At 34.3% G+C, this 23042-nt stretch overlaps 1 protein-coding gene across 2 annotated transcripts in view; it reads left to right on the forward strand.

Annotated features, from left to right (window-relative positions):
- The window catches only part of GSTCD (glutathione S-transferase C-terminal domain containing), a 113328-nt gene that overhangs the window by 25487 nt on the left and 64799 nt on the right, over nt 1-23042 (forward strand). The window lies entirely within an intron of this gene.

Raw genomic sequence — 23042 nt, forward strand, 5'->3', positions numbered from 1 at the left:
AATATTTCCCACATTTTTCTAACATTTGCTTCATTTATTCCATTTTTTTCTTTGCTGAAGTATTTTGAAGCTAATCCCAGATAGCATGTTATACTATAGTATACATAGCTAAGAAATATTGACATCTTAATAATCACCATGTCATTATCACACATAATAAAAATTTACAAAAATTCCTTGATTATCTAATAACAAGTCCATAGTCATTTCCTCCAATTATTTAAAATAGTGTTTGAAAAAAAATAAATTTATAGTTAGGTTTTTAATTAAATGTTTTTCATTGCTGGAAATTATATTTGATTTGTTTTTGATAACATTTTCCTTGCTCATGTTTCCATTTCCTCTTTTTATAGTCTGTATTTGTTATTTCTAATACTTGATGTTAATAGAGGTGTAATTCTTCTATTTGTTGTTTCTGTTGACTTCACTCCTGATTTCTTATTTCCCTGTTACTTTTGTAATTTTAGATTGTGAATTCATTTTTGGGTTACTTAAATCTGTGGGAATCTTGTGGGGCCTTACGATGTTAGGAGTCAATTCCCATAGGAAAGAAAATGTATGTTTGCTCTGCCAGGCATTTCAAGGTATTAGAATTTAAGACCACTTAGCATTAATTTTTCAGCTTGAGATTCCTTCAACCTTTTCTATCAGGAGCTGAGGTTTAAATGAACAAGTTACCTTTTACCATTTCCCTTTGCTGTTGAGTAGACTTTTAATGCATCCTTTCATAGGTAATATAGGTTCTCAAGGTTTCTCCTGTCATGTAGTGATATTAATTCCAACTCTTCACCATGCTAGGGATCAAGGACTAGCCTCTCTTCTTTGTCTTACTGTTAAAGGTTAGATTCCTATTTTTAGCAAATATCATCTAGGCAACTTTAGTATCAGTTCAAGATTATTACACTGCTTTTCAGTTCCCTAACTTCTTTTAAAGGCCTTATGAATTTTCCCTACTCTCAGAAATCCAGTTAAACATGTAAAGGATGATTGTTGAATTTTAAATACTGTTTTAGGTATCTTTATGTGGGGAACTTTTTTGTAGCTCAATATTCTATTTCTTTAATTATTCATGCATTCTTTAGTTTTATACAAGTCAAATATAACTTGATTTTAAATGTTCTTTGAAATAATTTGCCTTTTGTTTCCATATTCTGATCTGTGATGCTTCCTAATATTGTCTGTATCTTACTGATCAATTCTGTTCTGTCAATCAAGGAAATACTTTAGGATTCTTCCAGAATGGAAGAAGATTATGTTGGGCAGTTAAAAACTCTGCCTCAAAGATATTTTATAAAAACAAAATTTATTTTTTGGTGTTTTGTTGTCCCGACCCGCGGGACACTACACGAGGGACCCCGAAGCACCTAGAAGGGAGGAAAATGGGAGACACAAAGACCGGAGACAAGACAGGAGTTCTGATCAAGTCTCTCTTTATTGCAGCTCAATCAGGGGTTATACACATTCTTTTGCTGGGTGGAGGGGCATTAACATAAGAAGGGTTGCCGCAGGATAGAGGTCTTAAGCCATCCGGACACCCCCTACAGAAATGTGGGTGTTATCTAAAGACCCAAGTAACTTCCTCTATCTCATGCTTCTCAGTCACGTGATGGTGCCTTACAGGCACCCACCCTCTACATTTTGTATTAATATTTATCAAGAAATAAAAAAAGAGTTTCATAAGTGCCACATTTTTTTCTTTATCCATAATTAATTTACTATGAGACCAAAATAACATTTTCACTTATTATATGACAATCAATAAACAACCCAGAAATCTGACATTAAACATTCACGTCTGGTTGTTTTACTGGTTATAAGTGCCTATCTAGAGGAGTTTATGGATAGCTTATTATATCCTTATAAATGGTTCACCTTCTTTTCATAAATATTATGACAAAGGGAGGTATCACAGAAGAGACGCATGGTTTACTCACATTTCACTTACTGTTTCTTAAAAAAAATATAGTCTCATTAAACTAAGGCAGAATTGTGGCATTTTGATTTTTTGTTTTCAGTTCTGGCAATTTCAATATTGCATGATAACAGGATTTTTGTGAAATAAAATGATCATACATTTTCACTATGAAAGTGTTATGGTTTGTGTTCTGGTACTTTCCTTTAGGACAGATTAAATTGTAGTGTTATTTTTGACACTTGGTTCATTTGGATGTTGCGAAGACTGACTCCTTATACTAAATTCATCGAGTTATATCAAGATTATGGCACATATAGCCTCAGGGTTTTTTTTTTGAAAATTAATTTGGGGAAGGTATTCTATAATGTTGTAAAGATTTTGTTGGGTATCCGATGGACATGCGTCCTATTTGGGAGACCACCTCAGGGATACTGTGGATACCTGATCATGGCATTGTACATCAGAAGCTAAACATTAATGAATGCCAACTATAATTTTATATATATAATGTGATGGTTCAGTGTGAGGTCGGAGGGATAGTGGATGGGGGGAGGGGGGTTCACAGTATGAGGGATATAAATGATGAACGTCTAAGTATTACCTTGTTTTGTACACCTGAAACTAATAAATAAATTAATTAATTTAAAAAAAAAAAAGATTATGGCACATATAAAAATCATTCTCTTTACTAACTATTCTATATTAATCCTCATAATGGAATCTAATATATTTCTTAAGCCTGTCCAATCTCCTATCTTCTGCTCTTACCTATTTCTCTCCACATCTTACATACCATTCTCTGAACTTTTCAGTTTTCCTTAACCTATATTTACTATCTCTATACTTTCACTGTTGTTTTTCCTGCAGCTTTAAATATTCTTCTTCCCACTTCCCATTTTTTTGAAATTATACTCCTCTTTTAGGGTCAATCAAATGCTGCTTCCTTCATTAAGCTTCTGCATAAGCTATGAGGTCAGCCTGCCTGAATTTGAAACCTGGACTATTAATTAGCTAGATAACCTATGGCCAGATTCGCAACTTCTCTGTGCCTCAATTGCCTCACCTGTAGAATGGGGATAATATTGCCTACCTTATGAGATTATGGTATATTCAATAAATTAATATATAAAGCACTTAGTACAGTGCCTAGTAAATAATAAATGTTAATAATACTAATATAGTAGTCAGAATTAATCTATCCTCTCAACATTCCTTTAGAATTTTCTTATATTTCATTTTTGATACTTATATTATGCTTGTCTTTTACTATGTTTATATGCGTGTTTTCCTTCTCCAGTAGACTGAGAGCTCTTTGAATATAAGAATGCTGTGTATAGGTACTCAATACTTTTTCATTAAATTGAATTGAATTGAGACTATAGATTCTTTTTTTTACTTCTCATTTCTGTTTAAAATAGGCAACTTTTAAAATTCTTTCTCTCACATAGATTTAAAAGGCTAAAATAATTGAGATTATTTAGTTTGCAGAAAGGAAAACTGAAGATTTAATATACATCGTCATTATTATTATTATCATTATTATTATTATTATATTTTTTGTGGACTGTTTTGGAATAAGTTTTAGATATCATGCCTCTACTTCTAAATACTTAACTATCTTCTTTAAGAACAAGGCTATTTTCTTACAAAGTCATATTACAATTATCTAAACAGGATATTTAATTCAGTACACACTTATCTAATCTACACTCCAGTAGATTATGATACATTTGTTTTATCTCTTTAGCCTTCTTTCATTGTTTCCACATGACTAGATTCAAGTTAGGCATTCTGGGCAGGAACACCACAGAAATGATGCGGTGTCTTCTCCGTGCATTGTATCAGGAGGCACATGATGCCAATTTGGGCCCAGTGATGTTAACGCTAATCATTTGGCTAAGGTAATGTCTGCTCCCAACATTACCTACATGTTTGTTTATTTGTTGATTTCTACAATATACGAACAATAATTTCAGAATTGCTATGCCCACATCTCTGTGAAAAAATATACCTACTAAGTTGAATTCAGATTGTTTGCAGTGGTTTTCATTTTTGAATTAAGGGTACGTGGTTAAAGTTCTCATGCAGGTAGTTGTGATCAGAAGTTTTTGTATGAGGTAAATTATAAAAAGTAAGGCATGAAAGGAGTTAATATTGATCATGTCCCCTGATTGAAAATCTTCAACCAGCAGTCTCCTACAGCACTGAGAAGATCCAGGCAATTGTGATCTTTCCATTACTATTTGTCCTCAAATAACAGTGATTTCCTACTCTAATGGACTGGGATAAATAATGCATGAGCCTGTGGACTCCCTTTTGATAAGTTGAAGGGCATTTCTCTTCTTGTCGTGTGACATTTTGTCCTTGAAATATGAAGAAGGGAATGGGTATAGTCTTTTGCCTTAAGACGTAGAATAGAGCTGCCCTAAGCCATTCACTCCATGCAATATTTCCCTATGGCCTTCTCTGATCTCCAGTAGTTGTTAGGTGGGTGGAGCCTATATTAGGAGTTGCTCCTAGCCCAGAGTCACCATGTTAATCACATAGGAGGGAGAAGAGTCAGAAGCAGAACCTTATAGAAAATAAAGGAGTCAAGAAGATACTTGCTTAGGTGTTGTTCCAGTTATGATTTATTTTATTCTTATATTCAAAGTTCCACTGTCTTAGAAATATGGCCCAATTAAGTATACCTGAGGTCTTGGTTTTGCTTTTGAGCTACGTGAAAACAGCATCTCCTAGGAAGACTGACATAGAGGCATACATAAAAAACTTTAAATATTCACCCTCACCCTCTACCACCCAGTTTAACGTATATACTTATTAGTTGACATAAAATAAACATATTTAATGGCAGAGTTTTACAGAAAGAGATTGTAAGTTCTCTCCTTTCTCGAGAGGTTTAAACCCAGTAGATTTCATTTGCTTGGGATAGACATGTATGAATTCTTAGAATAAGAATTACAAACTGGTATGTTCTAATTCCTTTTGTACAAATCACTCATTGAATTTATGGTTCTAGGAAAATGTATAATTTTTCAATCCTAGTGACAGATTATACTGTCTTAGTGGCAAGATATTTTCTTTAGCCAACCTTCGTATATATAGGAATTATAGATGACTAAGGTTTTAAATGTAAACGTTTATTCTGGTAAGAATCATTTATGTAAATATCCAGTTTTTCCCCCATTTATTTTCTGTAAAATACTTTGGGTTGAAAAGAATGGATTGATGTTTGACATTAGGGAAAAATAGAAAATAAGATAGTAATATATAATATAAATGTAAAAAACTGGCCTTGATGTAAAGTCTGTACTCTCACCCCTACCCTTTTGTAGTATGCTTCTGTAAACCAACAGGATTTGGATAATCCAGAAGAGATTTGGTTAATCAAGGGAAGAATGTGGTCAAGGTCTTTGGAGAGGGTTGGATCCATGGTGGACAATGGAAAGACTAGACTGAGCCTTTCCCTCAGTGGTTCTTCCCGTCCCTAGTGGATATGGTAAATGGCATTATTATTGCTGTTTGTTCCAAGGCCAGGGATGCTAAAAGTTCACCATAACAAGAATTATCTCACTCACAATATAAGTAGTGCCCTCCTTTGGGGAATCTAAAACATAAAAGCTTGTTTGAGGGCCTCTAGAAGGGTGTAAGGATGCTTCATTGTCCTAAACCATTACTTTCCAGCCTAGGACATCCATGAGAATCATTTGGAAGGCTTGTTAAAACAAATTGCTGGGCCCAACTACAGAGTTTTTCATTCAGGTCTCCCAAGGGACCCTAGAATGTGCATTTTTGAGAAGTTTCCAGCTAATGCTGTATCTGCTGTTTTGAGGACCACACTGTGTGAAGTGTTACCCTAGGTAACTGATAAGGTGCATGATTTGTCTGCTTTAATGTCAATCTTTTGTCACAAAACTAAGGTGAACAACAAGGTTAAAGCTTTCTAAAATTTTTGTTTATAACCTAAAATTATTATTTTTCTGCATTTATCAAGGAGTACATAAAATATATTAATAATAACTTGTGCATACATCTGAAGCATTTGGTAACAATGAAAACTTCTACATTATTATACTAACAAATATAAATGAAAGTAGAAGTATCTTGATAATGTAAATAGAAATAACTCTGTCAAGAATTTTTTTTCTGAAATACAAGTCTCGGGTTTTTATTTTTCCCATTTCACCACTCTAGACAAGACTCAAAGTTAGCATATTTGTTATCTTTTTAAAAAATGATTCTCTGGTGAGAAAATGTAAGGAAGGATATACTCTCCCCAACATTTTTTTGTTTATATTGAATAACTTTAGATCATAAGGATGTTATATTTTGAACTTTTTGGCATTTAAAATACTAAAACCACACCAAGAGAATGAGATCAAAAGGTTTTTGTGTTGTTTTTTTTTCACTTTTCTGGGGGAAAAAAATTCAAACATAAATGTTTTTCATTTCTCTAAGTTATACTTAGCTGTGAAATACAAAATGTGACCATATTTGACTCGGAACTCTACAAGTTTATAACCATTTTCTCTTCTTTCAAGGGTGAGGTTCTCGAGAAGGATTTTGGTGTTTTACCAAAAGTAATACAATCTTTTATTTAAACTGCATTTTAATCTGAAGCTAAAGGCCTCTAAAAGATAGTGTATGTAGACAGAATTTATATTAAATGGTTTAAAATAGAGCAAGATTACAAGGAATAAATTTGTTATAGGTTTAGTGGTACTCTTGATTCATGCCAAAACACACACACACACAGGTGCACAAAGATATACACACACACACTGAGATATTGGGATACAGATAAATATATATCACATACGTATTATATTATTATGTATTATGAACATAAATGATATAGAGCAGACCATGTGTTAAATTTCTTTTCTAGTAAAAAGTTTGAAAAGTCAGTGAAAATAGTAGAAGGAATTGAAACTGGCAGAGAGGTGGATAAAATTTCACTAGGCAAATTCTTTTAATTACTATAACATTAGACATTTCTTATATGAAAATGTTGGTCTTTTATAAAATACTAATATAATTATACTTGGTAATTGAGAGAGGTAGTACTGGTGGTAGGAACTTTTTTATATAGATTTTAACGAGTAGCTATTAGGTGAATTTTTTAATCAGAAAAAGTAATGTACTATGTTGTAATCTTTATTGGAGAGGAAGGTATCATAAATAGGTAGAGAACTAGTAGAAAGATATTTTTCCTTTTTTTTAAATTAAGTTTATCGGAGTGAGATTGGTTAACAAGATTATGTAAGTTTCAAGCATACAATTGTATAATACATCATCTGTGTATTACATTGTATGCTCATCACCCAAAGTCTAGTCTCCTTCCTCACCATAAATTTGACCCCCTTTACTCTGTTCATTCTACCCCCACTCCCCCATCTCCTCTGGTAACCACCGTTCTGTTGTCTCTGTCTATGTTTTGTTTGTTCATTTGATGCTTTCTGTTTTATAAGGTATGATCAAATAATATGATGAATGTTTAAATTTTAAAAACTTTATTACAGTAAAAGACACGTTGCCATTAATCCCCCTCAAAATACGCCCCCGCGCCTTGCTTCAAACACACTTATCTTGTCATTCTTGCCACTTTCTGAAGCAGTTCTGGATGTCCTGTTTCATGAATGTCTTTAGTCGCACTGTTGTGGCTACCTGAATCATTTTGACTTTGGGGAAGAGACAGAAGTTGCATGGTGCCAGATCTGGTGAACGAGGTCGATGAGGACACACCGTAATGTTTTTATTTGACACGGAATTGCCATACCAGAAGCGATGTATGACATGGAACATTGTCATGATGGATTATTTACGGCATACTTTAAAACACACCTTCTCTCCACCATAGCTCACACCCTACTGACTACAGCAAACAAGTTGAAACTTGTCACACACTGTTACTAAAGTTCAATGCACCACTTCCCGTATTGAAGATCCCTGCCTTTCTGTTGGTTGGCACTCAGCAGCAACATTCATCATATTTTGTGATCACAATGGAAAGGCTTCGTGTCATATGTGGCTTCTGGTACTGCAATTTCTGTCAAATAAAAACATTACCGTGTGTCCACCTTGTTCACCGGATCTTGCACCATGCAACTTCTGGCTCTTTCCCAAAGTCAAAATCACCGTGAAAGGTAAATGTCTTGAATGGATTCAGGACATTGAGGCAGCCACAACAGCACAAATAAAGATACTCACAAAACAGGACTTCGAGAACTGCTTCAAAGTGGCAAGAACAATGGGATAAGTGTGATCGAAGCGAGGAATAGTATTTTGAGGGGCATTAATGACAATGTGTCTTTTACTGTAATAATTTTTTTAAATTTAAACATTCACTGTAGTGTTTGATCACACCTCGTATATTCCACGTGAATGAAATCATGTTGTCCTTGTCCTTTTCTGTCTGATTTACTTCGCTTAGCATGATACTCTTAAGATCTATCCATGTTGTTGCAAATGGCAGTATTTCATACTTTCTTATGGCTGAGTAGTATTCCATTGTATATATGTACTATATCTTGGTACTATGTACTAATCATTTATCGAAGGACACTTAAGTGTTTCCATGTCTTGGCGACTGTGTATAATGCTGCAATAAACATAGGGGTACATATACCGTGTTTCCCCAAAAAGAAGACCTAGCCAGATAATCAGCTCTAATGCGTCTTTTGGAGCAAATATTAATATAAGACCCAGTCTTATATTATATTATGTTAGATAAGACTCGGTCTTATATTATAGTAAAATAAGACCATTATAACTTATAATAAGACCAAAATAACTTACATTAATTTTGCTCCAAAAGACGCACTAGAGCTAATTGTCCAGCTAGGTCTTATTTTCGGGGAAACATGGTATCTTTATAAATAAATGTTTTTCAATTTTTTGGGTAGACACCCAGAAGAGAGATTGCTGGGTCATATAAGTAGCTCTATTAATATCTGGAGGAAATTCCATACTGTTTTCCATAGTGGCTGTACCAATTTACATTCCCACCAAAGTGTATGAGAATTTATTTTTCTCTATAGCCTCTTCAACTGTTATTTCTTGTCTTATTGTTTATAGCCATTCTAATAAGTGTGGGGTGTTAGCTCATTGTGGTTTTCATTTGCATTTCCCTTATAGCTAGTGAAGTTGAGCATCTTTTTGTATATCTGTTGGCCATTTGTTTTTCTTCCTGGGCAAGTAGTCTGTTCAGGCCCTCTGCCCATTTTTTGATTGGATTGTTTTTTGTTGTTGTTAAGATGTATGAGTTCTTTATATATTTTGGATATTGGCCTGTTATTGGAGGTATTGTTTGCAAATATCTTCTCCCATTCAGTTGGTTGTATTTTTATTTTTTGGATGATGTCTTTGGCTGTGCAGAAGCTTTTTGTTTTCTATTTTTATTTTTCAGTGTTACTCTGTTCATATGAAATTTTAAAATGTTTAAAGTTTCTTCATGTGAAGTGTTAAGTTTAAATAAAAAGGAACCATAAAATACACCATTTTATTATAATTGTATAGAAATAATACATTGATTTTTAAATCTCTCCCAGGGCAGGGAATTGGTGACTTCCCTTTGAGGTGGTTCATTCATCTCTTCCTCCTTTGTTTCCCACTTTTTCTTCTTTATTTGGTTCCTCCGGAACTGTCATGGTGTCAGATGGATGATGGGAGTCATAGCAACAGCAATGCAAATGACATTATAATGACATTAAAATTAGTTAAAGGTCGTGTCAGTTTCATAGGGATCAGCTGAACTGGATGAAATTGGTTCTTGTGTTTCTCTAGCTGTAGCTACTACATACAGTCATTACTTGTGTAATCAGTGAGGCACCTCATGTTGTATCCTCAAGGAAGTTGTCAACTTCCTAGGCCACCTATCCTGACTCAAGTTTATGTTGAACTTTAAATCACCTCAGGCGTGGAAATGACACAGTTGTATAACATTGTACTACTAACTAAATTGTCTAGAACCACTTTGCTGTATACAAGGCCTGAAAAAGAAGAGTAACAAGATTAAATTCAAATTTAATTACTTCAAAGCCCTCAACAAAAGGAAGTGCAGGGCCAGTATCTGCCACAGAAGCAGCACTGGTAAAATGGGCTCACAGTTTTGGTACCTTAAACCTTCTGGGTTTCATCTTTCTTTTTGTCTTCTGTTTTTAAGCCATAGAACCCCATTGTCTTCTTAGGAAAATACAATACCCCTCCCCCCTTTTTAAGTGTACTTAACTTATGTGATTTAAAAAAAAAATTTAAAGTCTTTTCTTCCCCTCTTGGAGTTAAATTTGTTGTAATTCTTTCCAGTATTACATTATGCTTTGTTCTATCCTCTAGGGTTAGACTTCAAGAACCCTATTTATAGACCATGTTTTTAAGTACTTTGGAAGCAGAGCCTATGATGACTGATTACCAAGAAAGGTTTTAATGGCTAGTTTATCTAGGTGGATTACAGAGACTCTTCTAAGAGTATTACTTTTTAAAACAAAATAAAAGTATTTGACATGAGAAGTATCTATGTGATTATACAAATTTATCTGAAGTTTATTTCAATTAGGTCATATGTAGGGTATAATAATTATTTGGATTGTTTTTGTACACAAATGAACACATTGAGAATTTACGGAAAAATCAAGGAAATTTGAGTCTATTCCTGATTTCACTAAGTCATTTATTATATCACTAGGCAAATTTGAAAGTTACCGTGGTTTTGTTTTAGGAATATTATCAATTCACTGATAAGAAATCTCAGATATTCATTCAGGAGTGAATATTGTTAAATATTAATATGCTTCAGAGATTGAATTGCTTCAAAAGATTGCAATAGAATTTATGTGAGTAATGAAATCTTATTTCTGAAAACAAGCACCAGGCAGGGGTTCTAATTTCTTTAATTTGTGTTGAAATGTAGCTGAGATGGGACCATTTTAATTCCGCAAGACCTTTCTGGTTATCGGATCTGGAGCATCATTCTAGTACTACTATTTTCAACAGCACCCAAGTTCTCTAGGGCTGGAGATGTGCTTCAAGTTCAAGATAAGGCTTTTCCTAAGAATTTCTTTCAGTGATTTTTTTTTTCTTTATGAGTTTTTCCAAAGGCAATGGGTACCCACAAGCAATGGGTACCATAATAAAGGCTTTGATGTTTTAGAATGAGGCAGCTTTGTGTGAAAATTCACAGAAATTTTACATTAATTATTAATGGATGCATTTTTAGTAAGTACCCATTTTAAGTGGGGCCAAACTTGCAATAGGTAACATCCAGAAGTAACGAATGGAAAAGAACGTTTGCTCCAAAACAAAGATATCTGCAATAAAGTGTTTAGTTCCAGCCTTTAACATCATTTCTAATGAGGACAAATGAACAAATAACCCCAAAGCATTTGCAGTTATATATGAACTACGTATAGCTGTTCTGAAAGCCTTGAAAGACTTCTGTTTATAATTAATGCAAAACCAGCTCTGAATTAATTCCATTTTGCACATTTGCAAAGAGGTATTTCTTCAAATAATTTAGTGCTGGGATTGCCTTTCCAGAGTACTTTTGAATATTTCACACTAAGTTACTTAGATTTTAAGCTTAAAAACTCTTGATATTGTTAAACTTTCAGGAATTATTATTTTTTAATTATAAATGTTTATAATTACATTTAGGAGGCAGAGGGAAAACTAATGATGTGGATCCTTATTTTTCTGCTAATGAAAACTAATTAGTATTCTTCATTTTAGTTTAAATTGGCATTCTCTATGTTATTCCAGACAGTTATGATTAAAATCAGCTCAACTACACAATGAACTTTATTATTCTGTGCTTTGAATCAACTCCTCTCAGCACTCAACCCATTCATTATTTTTATTTAATTAGGCCTAACTCACATTGGAGAGGTACCCGAAGCAAGGAAATTTCCGTAATGGCTGTGCAATCACAATAGCTCATAGGCTCTGTAACAATACAGTTGTTCACAATTGACCATCAGAAGAATTAAAAAAAAGAAATTATCCTTAACCATAGGACAAAGTGTAGTCATAAATAGAAAACTGTCATTATTTAAATGGCATAAGTTACAGTATTAGTAATCAGTAGTATGTTTCTAGATGTGAATTTTATATACTTATTTGTAGAAAATTATTAAATTAGAGTTTATGTTGAAACCAGTGATTACATTAGAAAATTGTATTCTAGACACGTAAGTGCAAACTTATATGCTTCTTAGGAAAAAACATCTAAAAATTTTGCATATGGTTACATAGCAAATATTTTATAAAACTAAGGTAAGCTCAATTCCCAGGACAACTCCTTATCTTTAAAAAAAATTATTTTATATGATGATTTTACTGAGACTTGTCTATTTCAATGACAAAACAAAAGTATTTTTGTGGCAGTGTGCACATTTAACCAACTAGACATCAAAAACTATGGGATTTTGGGGGGTGTAGAGATTAGATAGGGCAAAGCGCTCCCATTTTCTTTTTTTAAAGAACTTTATTGACTAAATACTTGCCTGCCCTTGGGGATATTTTCATACTTACTTTTTTTCAGCAAAACAAGGAAAGAAAACCAAGCTGCCAAAGGCAGTATTAAAGAAAATGGCTTAGAAAATTGCTTTTCAGTCATGCCTATCTGCTTTCATTTAATCTGAATGCTTTACTATAAAATCAGGTAATTGCTGGCTTAATCTGAATATGATCTATCCAAAAAGATGTGTTAAAATAATTTTCTTTGTTTCTAAAATAAGTGCTTTGGATAAGTTTCTTTCAAATGACCTTAAGTCTCATTAATAAGCAATATTCAGTGTACACTAGATACTAGATTCTGACTTACACCAAGTCAAACTTTTTAAAAAGTGACTGTGAGTCAGATTCCCAACAGGAAAAGATAGCACATTGAAATTGGGATCATTTCAGGAGCATTTATGTGTAGAGAGATTAATTCTGAAATGGTTGCGTTAAGTGGTTGCATAAGGCAGGTTGCATTAAACCACAAAAGGATAGGGCAGGGACCTGGGGTAGCCACAGAGCTGTTTCCCCCTCTAGGCCTGGCTGGACTTGGAGAGGGAAAAGAAAGGAGAGTAACTCGAGTACAGCCATCTGCTTTGAGAGGCGTGGTAGCCTTCAGACAAGAGACACCGGCAGCGGCAGGTGACTGTAGGGGTGAGAGTGCAGGGGAAAACACCCTGTCTTCATTCTTCTTTACCCTTGCCTGTTCTCCTGCTGGAGCTTTTCACTGACCAAATCCTTCCAGATGCCAGAGGGCAAAGAAGCGTGTTGATGCAGCCCACGCTGGTCAACCTCCAGGGCTGAGAGCTGGTTGAATTTGGAGGGGGCAAACCTAAAACGTTACGCAACGTAATTATGGAAGATCAGAGCTGAGAGAGACTACTAGAGATCTGGTGTGAGAAAATATGAGGCTCGTGGAGAAGTTAAGCAACGTGCCTTGTGTAACACACAATCAGGACATATTGTCAGTGAGCTGAGTCCAGAACTCCAGCTCTGTGTCCATTACACTTTGTGATTATGCTACAGTCACCTCTTACAGCATCTGTGCAGATACCCTGGGTGAAGTTACACTGAGTTGCATTGCTATTGTCTTGGCAAAGTTAATAAAACTTGAGATGTATTAACCTGGGGGGTGGGATTTTCCCATACTAAAGGAAATGTTTTGGAATAGTGGTGTATCCCCCAAAACTTATTTCAGACCATTGCTATGCTTGCCTGAAAATTACTTTCAATGACCATACCTGTTATAGAAAATTGCTGTTTAATGTGATTTTTCTTAGTTCCTAGAGTTGTGAGGATAAGGTAGGGAAGGAATTATAATAACCCTCTAATTTTTAGAGTCTTTGCTTAAGAGGCTTATAATTTTGAACTTGTTTGATTATGATTAAAAGCAGCATATATAACTTAATATATTAAGAATTTTCATTTCCAAGATGAATTCTAGCCTTCATTGTTGACAGATGGTTACTTTTAACATTTTCAGCTGTTCTCGTACCTTATTCTTTTCACTGTGCTGTTAATACCATCTGGTCATATGACACAAAGTAATTTTCTACTTGTGGACTGCACTGCGTTCTACTAGAGGTAAGGGTGGGAGGTTATGGAGCATCTCTTCAAACTCTGCTCGTATTCTTGAAACTCTTGATCACAATGCTTGCTCTGAAATTAAAAATATTGCTTATGAACAGCAAATTTTGTGCATTTCTCACATAAATGGTGTTGTATTCCAGGTCCCTTTCTCCTTTCTCATACAGCTTGTCTTGGTAATAGTAATGAATAAATCCTTAAACTAAAACAGTTGTTTTTATGTAGGTTATTGCTAAGGTCTTTTATATCTCTGTATTGAGCAGTAAATATGATCGATGTCAACAGATTTTCTGCTGCAGCTGTGATCATACTATTCCGTTGTAAATTTTGCTTTGCACCCAACCTATTTCACAAGGAGACGCATTCCCTTGATTTTTCTAAGTGAGGGGCCCTTGTTAGGTTTGAGTGCCTATACAGTATAAAAGGTTCTAATTAAAAACAAAACAAAACAAAACGAAAACTGTTTCACTAGAAATACGTTTTCTTCTTTGTAGAAAGCAATAAGCTGTAATCAGTGAAAGTATATTCTAGTTTTATAAATACTTTTATTGGACCTTTAAACACTTTCCTTACATACTTTCCTTTTATCAGGCAATGTGACAGAACTTGCCATTTAATATCAAATCATATTAAAGAATTCAGTTACTTCAGATAGTGTTTAACTTTTGATAAAATAATTTTAAAAATTTGAAACTGGATACAACTATACCCTAATGTAGCTGCTCATTTTTAATGATTCCATAATATTTCACCAAGCAGATTTAATATAGTTTGCTTAATTATCTGCAGTTGAATATAAACTTGCTCTCAACTAGCACACTATAGATAACACTACAATGAAAACATCCTGCACATAGTTTTTTCCATACTTTGAATTATTTTCCAGAAGTGAGATGATAGCATCAGAAGATGTAAACAATTTTGTTGATTATGAAGCATACTGTTAAATTGATTTCCAAAAGGGTTTTAACTAGTTTATTTTACCATCAGCAAATTTTAGGAGCTCTTGCTTCACTCCCACCTTTATTTGTATTAGTTCATCATATACGTTTTTTTGGTAAATTTTACAGGTTTATAAAGATAACTTGTTTTATTTTATGTTATTTTATCAAACCAGGCTTGGCTATTTGGATTTATTTTGCTTGAAATCTTCCTTGTTAGTGTGAATGAGTTCCTTAACAAAATAAATATATTAATCTTACATTTAATAATCTGTTAAACGTATTTTTCTTAGAAAAGTGTTTGCCTTTTATATATTATATTTATAATTTAAAATATAATATATTTATATATTAGCAGCATGTTTTTCTTAAAGTTTAGAAATTGCACAGGTTTTATGTTTTAGTTCCATTTTGTATACAGAAAACAGCAGCAGAAGTGGGCAGTTTCTGCAGGTTCTCAATAGTCTCTGATAGGCTAACCAATAGCAGAGAGCCTGTAAACTTTAGAAGTCAGCTAGGAAAGGTAAAATCAGATTATTTTTAAGCTGCGTGTTGTTTTATTTTATTAATTTCTATTTGTTCTACCTTAACTGTTTAGTAAAGTCTTTTTAAAATACCAGCCTATCTCCATTGTGCTAATAGGAGCCCAATAAAGACTTTTGTTTTTTTTAAATTGAGAGAAAATATCATACCCCAGAAGGCAGCATGAAGGTGGATGTACTAATTCAAGTTAACCCCACTTGAAAGGTAAAGCTTCAGGGGACAGAGTGGAGGCCACTTGGTCCAGTTATCTCTTACTCCTGGAGAGTTAATTATTAGTGGTTGTTTTTAGTTTCCATAAAGAAGGAGATTCTCTTACAAGTTATCTTCCCCACCCCCTAGTTCCTTGAAGGCATCGGATCAGGTATTTCTGTTTGTAACTCTTGTGCCTGGCTAAGTGACCAGCACAAAGAAGGCAGAGATTTAGTGAATGCTTGAATGAAATAATGAATGAATTGCAAAGGGGAAGTAGTATAAGAGGCAATATTTTCAAAATTGAAAATACAATATTGAATCTGACAACTGAGCGTCCTCAGAGGAAGAAAATAAAGAAGTCTCTCTAAGATCTGATTTTTTTAAATTTACTGAAAATAATAATATCTGCAAACATCTATATAAACTTAGAACAAAAATGGACTTGTTTTTCACTATTACAGTGAGACTCAAGTTTTTTAATGGAATGGTCAGTAAAGTGTTACATATTCTTTAACACCAGTGTTTTGAGATAACTTGGTCTTGTAATTGAGCCCAAAACAACAGAGCATTGTAGATTTTGCACATCTCCTTAGTGGGCCATCTCCCTGGGGTCAGCGAAGCAATCTGTGTGTTCTCAATCTTCACAGTATGAAGGACATCAGTCCAGAAAACTGGTATGCAGTCTAGTAATTTGTTCAGTTAATAGCACAAGCATTTTGCTGAGGTTTGAAAAAAAAAGAGGGGTGAGGTTAGAATTCAGGTACAAAATACAGTGAGTTCTAAGTCAGTAAGGGCTGGCTGTCTCAAGAGATTATAGCCTGATGTTAAACTTGGAGAATCTGCTTCAGCGGTAGAGTTTCCTATTTGGAAGCTCATAGGAGGCGATAATGCCAATAAATCTATATTGTATTGGAATAGATGCCTTCTAGAGCTTTCTGTTTTAAGGAAAACACTTAAAAGCATCATTCTTTTTTCTTAATCCCCTATTTTCTATGAGATTTTGATTTTACCAGCTAGGTTTTGCCAACTCTGTTACATTGTAGGAGCATAATTTCTGTGGTTCAGAGATTACCAAATTGAAAAGACTGAAGCAATAAGTATTGTAAAAGGCCAGGAAGGAAAAAGATTGCTTTTTGGTTGGGAAAGATGACAAGTGAGTCTTGAATTTGCCCTTGAAACAGAGGAAACTTTAGATTGAAAGAAAGAAGTATGCTAAGTATTTTAGTGTGAGGTAACAGCATTAATAAGACTAGCGAGAGTAAGAATGAAAAGGGAATTTCAAATGAATGGCAGAAAATTAGTTTTATGAAGTAATGACAGCTATGCATGGGTTAGTAATGTGGGTTCATCTCATTGAGAGCCTTTAATGTCTAATTATACCATATTCGATGGTTTCACAAATTTTCGTTAGGACACACAGCAACTAATAATTCTATATACCCCTATATACTTTTACTTGTTATTTCCTAAAAATGAACTTTCTAGAGAGAACAGAGGTATCAGTACTGATATAATCTATTAATTTTCTGGCATTGTGGACATTATTGACATTCTAGAGTATGAGTAGCAGAGACCAGTGACTTGTCTATTAATAAAAAATATAAATAAATAAATGAAAAACAACAACAACACCCAAACAGACTAGTTCATCATACTGGAAAGAAGACTATAGTAGTAATCTTACTGTACCTCCTATATTTATTGCATATAAAGCAGTGTTTGCCTGGCTTCTTGATTTGACAAACCTATATTTGACTCTGCCTATTGTCTTCCACCAAAGGGCTACAGCATTTTTTATGGACTCCTCCTTGACCACCGTTTTGTTCATGATATAACGAAAACCTGGCATTTTTGTGCTGGCTTGTTCTGCCATTTGTTTCTGGAGTGTAGCAGTGTGGGCATATACCATGGAAAGAAACTTGACCAAAAGCACATGGAGAGAATTCCACCTGTTATTACACTTTTGTTAAGGGCTCATTAGCTTCTTCGTGTGCTTAAACCTAGGCCACCTCTTTGTGTCTGTGTGCTCCTTCACCCTCAGTTAAATCTGCCTGAATTTGAAAATTCTATTTCTGGAGTTGCTCTTTCCTTGCACATTACTGAGAGACCTCATTTACTCATGTCAGGGAGGGACTGGGTACTGCTGGGTCCCCCGAGCCCCACTCTTCCCAAGGGAGAAAATTCCCCAGAGGTTCTGAGTGCAACAGGAACACATTCTTTTGCTTTGTTGTGAGATTGGAAGTGTCTTCAGTCCCTGAGGCCAGATTTCCAGTGTTTTCCCAAAGGAATTTTCCATATGGAAAATAGTCAGTCTTCCCTGAGTAATTTTTGTCACCTAATAAGTGATGAACATTGGGGCTGTCAGCTCTGTGTGGGCACCTGACTAAAGAGGCCATATGAGTGGCAGATGGTGGCAATAGGTTATATGTTTCAACCGTCATGAAATCCTAGATGAATATGTTCTAACTCACCTCGTTTCCCCCCACCTACTTTTTTAGGATATCGTTAGTACTTATACCAAGCAGAACTACAGTTTTCTTGGAGTTAGCTGCTTTTTCTAGGTCAATTAACACTTCTGATTTGAAAGTGATAAATGGTAAAAGAGATGGAAAGTGATTCTGGAGTGGGTAGGTCCAAGTGGATGCAGTTTGTACCCGACCTGGCAGACCTAATACTTCAAGGAATATAATAGCAGGTGCTGCTATTTTTCCAAACAGCAGTTCGGCTAGGTTTGGTAGAATACACTTAGTGCAGTATGACATTGACATTTCAGAGCTGCTGGTTGTTTGGTACAGTGACGGGTTTCTATTGAACTTTTTGCTATTTTTACCTATAGACCCACAAGTTTTTAAAAATTCTCAGTTGTAAATTGATTCATGCCTTTCTTTCAGGTAAAGTTGTTTGAATTTGCCTGGCTATTTTTATTCTTGAGTGTAATATCTGTTGAGGAATGTTTCGTTTCACTCTTCCCTGTGTGTTTCTCTGTAAAAAGAAATTTTAGATTTTTGAAAGGTCAGTTAGTCAATTCAGCCGTTTGCAATTAAGAACAGACTTAATTCATTCCAGACAAGCATAGTCTGTCTTATTAAAAAATATACTCTAGGTATATATAAACTTTTAGTTATAAAATAGTAAGTCATGGGATGCAATGTATAGCATATGTATAGTGACTGTACTTAATAATACTACATTGCATATTTGAAACTTTTTAAGAGAGTAGATCTTAAAAGTTCTCATCATAAGAACAAAGCTTTATTGTAACTATGTTTGGTGATAGATGTTAACTAGACTTAATGTGGTGGACATTTTGCAATATACGCAAATATTGAATCATCATGTTGTATACCTGAAATTAATGTTATATTTCAATTATACCTTAACCATATATACATATATATGTATTTATATTCTAAAGCTAAGTGACTTTAAGAGTAACTATCTGCTCAATACCTAACATGATACCTCCCTTGTTTACATGATGAACAAGATAAACATACAAAACATATCCAACCTGTCACAATATTTCCTTTCATTGTAGAAAGCTCCTCAACTTGGAAATTTTACATAAGTAGATTAGATTTAAGAGTCCAGAGGATATTAAGATTCCTCCTAAAAAAATTGTTTTTTGTGAAGCCCTTTATTGTTAGTCCACCATAAAAGACATCTCTACAAGGATGAAGCAAAGCGGAAATAAGAAAAAGGAAAAGAGACTAATTGTACTTAAGAATTCAAGAGTTGAGCATTTCCTTCTCAGCTAGCATTTATATATGTCTTAAAAAAACTTATAAAGTACTTAGTGTGTGCAAGACACTGTCTGAATATCAACTCTTAAAGTCCATGTAACTAACAAACCAGTGCTTTATGTACTATTATTATCCCTAATTTACAGATGAAGAAACTGAAATACAGAGAAATTACATTATTTGCATGAGGCCCCACAACTAGTAAAATGCAGTGCTGGGATTTGATGCAGATTGTGATTTAAAAGCGTGGCCTTTGGAGCCAGTCCTAACCAGTTATACTATGCTGCTGCTGTGTGTTCATAAATAATAGATTGCATACTAATATTCATTGTTTTGCTGTATCATGCATTTTGTCATGTATTGCCAAAGGAGCAGTTATGAACATAACACAGTTATTCTGGTATTTTTAGAAGTCTGAAATATACTGTCTGAGGTGTACCAGAGAACTGTATCTTGCATTAAAATTTAGAATCAAAGTTACACTCTTTTGAGTATTCTGACTACATTTCTCCCATTTGAAAGTATTCCAAGGCTTTTGTAATGCTTTAATTCTCGTTGAATCAAAAAATACATGTTTAGTAATAATTCGATTTTCCCCCAGAGTTAGATGTGATTTCGTCACTTCCAGAGGTCACTGATAAAGTCATCTTAGAATCATTATTGGCCAATAAAAGAAACCTTCACATATTTACAGTTTCTCAGTCATTGTTTAGATTTGATTGCATGCATTCTTTCTTACATATATTCTTTAATACTCATTGCTAGAAAACTTTTTCTCTAGAAGTGATAAAATTTAAAAGGGATGGGCTATAATAAAAACAAAAACAGAACAGGAAATAATATCAAGAGTTTAACAATGTGCCTTTAAATTATACATACACTATCTATCAGTCAACCAATAATGTATTTACTTATATATGTGAATATTTATTAGCAAGTGAAAAAAAATTAAACAAGCTTTATAGAAAATTTAAAAAATGTATCAAAAAATAAGAAAGTAAATTTTTAATATATTTGAAATATTTTGTGACTGGTGAATATCTAACTCAGATATACCAAATGTAATCTTTTACAACTGCTGATTTTTAGTATTGCATATCTCTCCAGTTGACAATACTTGTTTAAACTGTGTAACAAATTGTTCATTCGTAAGTGTGTCTAATAGGTTCCAAGACAGTTGTGGGATAATTAGTGTATAAGTCTCCTCAGGCTGCCATAAGAAATTACCACAGACCCAGTGGCTTTAATAACAGAAATGCAGACTCTCACATTTCTGGAGGCTAGAAGTCCAAGTTCAAGGTACCAGCAGGGCTGGCTTCTGGTGAGGCCTTTCTTCGTGGCTTGTAGACAGCCTCCTTCTCACTGTTCTCACGTGGTCTTTCCTCTGTGTCTGCACACCCAACTGTCTCTTCCTCTACTGCTATGAAAACCAATCCTTTTAGGTTAGGGCCCCATTTTTATGACCTCATATAACCTTAATGACCTCCTTAAAGGCCCTATCTCCAAATACAGTCACATTGCGGGTTAGCCACTCAGCGTATGAATTTTGGAAGGACACAGTTCAATGTAACATTTAGCATCAATAATGTGGGTGACCTGCCAGGTTCTACTAATCATATTCTCTTGACTTAATGCTAAACAAAAGAGCATTATGCAGCAAATTAAGACATTTTTCCTTAACTTATCCTAGTGAGGTGTTTTGTGTTCACTTCATGTCTCTTAAGTTTTAACAAGGGATATACTACAAGGGATATAAAATTTCACAAATTTTTAAACTAGATCTATGTATAGAATTAGGTTATCCATCACAAACCAATTCACATATACCCACAATCACCTACTGTACACATATACTGTATAACTGAAACAAGTTTGTTAACAAATCTTTCCTTTTATAAGCAATGCACCCTAATAGTTTTTTTGTTCTTTTCTATTCTTATATTCTGTTCTCTCATGTATTAAAATGATAGTCATGACCCACTAAATTGTTATGACCCACTAAATTGACTAATGGGTTGCTACCAACAATTTGAAAAACTGTTTGCTTAAAAAGAAAAACTCTTCCTTGACCAGTATTATCTCAGAAGGTGACAATGTTGTGTGTGTATTCCTAATAATTTACTTAGAATGTAACTATGTATTGCATTTTTAGCAGAAAGTTTTGGTATGCAGTTGTTGACCACTCTCAAATACTCAAGGACTAGAAGGAGAAATCTCACTAGAAAGCAAACCCCTTCATTTAGAATGTGCCCCAGTTTCTTCCAAATCTTGAAACACCTCGAATACAAAGTCGAAGAGACGGCTGTATTGTTGGGGTTGGCCTTCTTGAAAGCCAGAGGGTCCCATAAGGATTGGATGCAAACACATATAAGCTATTTGACAAGTATCTTGGTGTATTCGTTGCCATCAGCCATCTTTATCCCTTTTATATTAATTTGAGATGCAGTTTTATTCAAGGTTCTTTCAGAATACAAACTGTTCCAGAGATAATTTAATACAGGGTATTAGTTAAGCTCTAGAAGCAAAACAAGGGGGTGATGACTCGTCCCAGAAAACAGCAATAGCAGGAAGCTGCTGGAAGTCCCAGAACTCTGGAGCTGGGATCACCTGCAAAAGCTGGAGCCATGGAGAGAAGCCCTGTCTGGATGAGGTAGAGCCAAAGCGGCGATTCAGCTGCTTCTGAAGACAACCAGAAACAGAACGGGAAGAGAAGAAATACTCTGGCTTCTCCTTCCTCCTACCATTCAGTCTTCTGCTAGTATGACTTTTTTTTCAAAACTGCTAGAGCCAGAAAGAGTGGGAAATAGAAATATAGTTTCTTGCTATACAAAATGGAGCCAGTAGGTAGGAAATGGATCTAAGATCAAATCAGCAAATGATCAGCACAGATACTAACATATCTCTTTGTTCCTCCTTGATTAATTTCATTTTATTCATGACACCCACATAACCATTCACTGTTGTGAATTACATTTATGCCTATGGATTCATAGAAAGAGTTTTTTAGGCTTTTGGAAAGCCTACCCTTTTCTCTCTCATGTTCTCGTCGAATAGATGTGCCATGATTTGTTTAACCATTTTCTTCTTTTTGAACACTGAGGTTGCATTTGGTATTTTGCTGTTATAAATTACTCTGCAGTAACTATGTGCATGCATATGCCCTTTCTCTCCTATTGTTTTAATTATTATTTTAAAAGTTGTATACCCAGAAGATGGATTACTGTGCCAAAAGCATGAACAGATTTATGGCTTTTCTTATTTATTAATAGATTACTTTTCTACAGCATTGTTCCAATGTACCAGCATCAACATATGATAGAATCAATTTTAGTAACTTTTATCTACACTGGAATAGTGTCATTAAAAAAAATCTTGTTGCCCAATTTTGTTAGTGAGAATGGTAACTGGTTTTCAGTTATTGGCTCTTTGATTGTTAGGATGGTGAATATATTTTTTACATGTTTATTGACTAGACACATTTTTTTCCTTTGTACATAGTTTATTCACATTCACATCTTGAATATTCTCCTAACAAGTTTGCTAAGACTGTGGATTGAAGAAGCTAGGAAATAATTTCACAGGGAAGAAAAAAAAAAGCTACAAGCCTTGTGTCTGTTCTTAGGTTAA

This window comes from Rhinolophus hipposideros (assembly GCF_964194185.1).
Source record: "Rhinolophus hipposideros genome assembly, chromosome: 1".
NCBI classification, from domain to species: Eukaryota; Metazoa; Chordata; class Mammalia; order Chiroptera; family Rhinolophidae; genus Rhinolophus; species Rhinolophus hipposideros.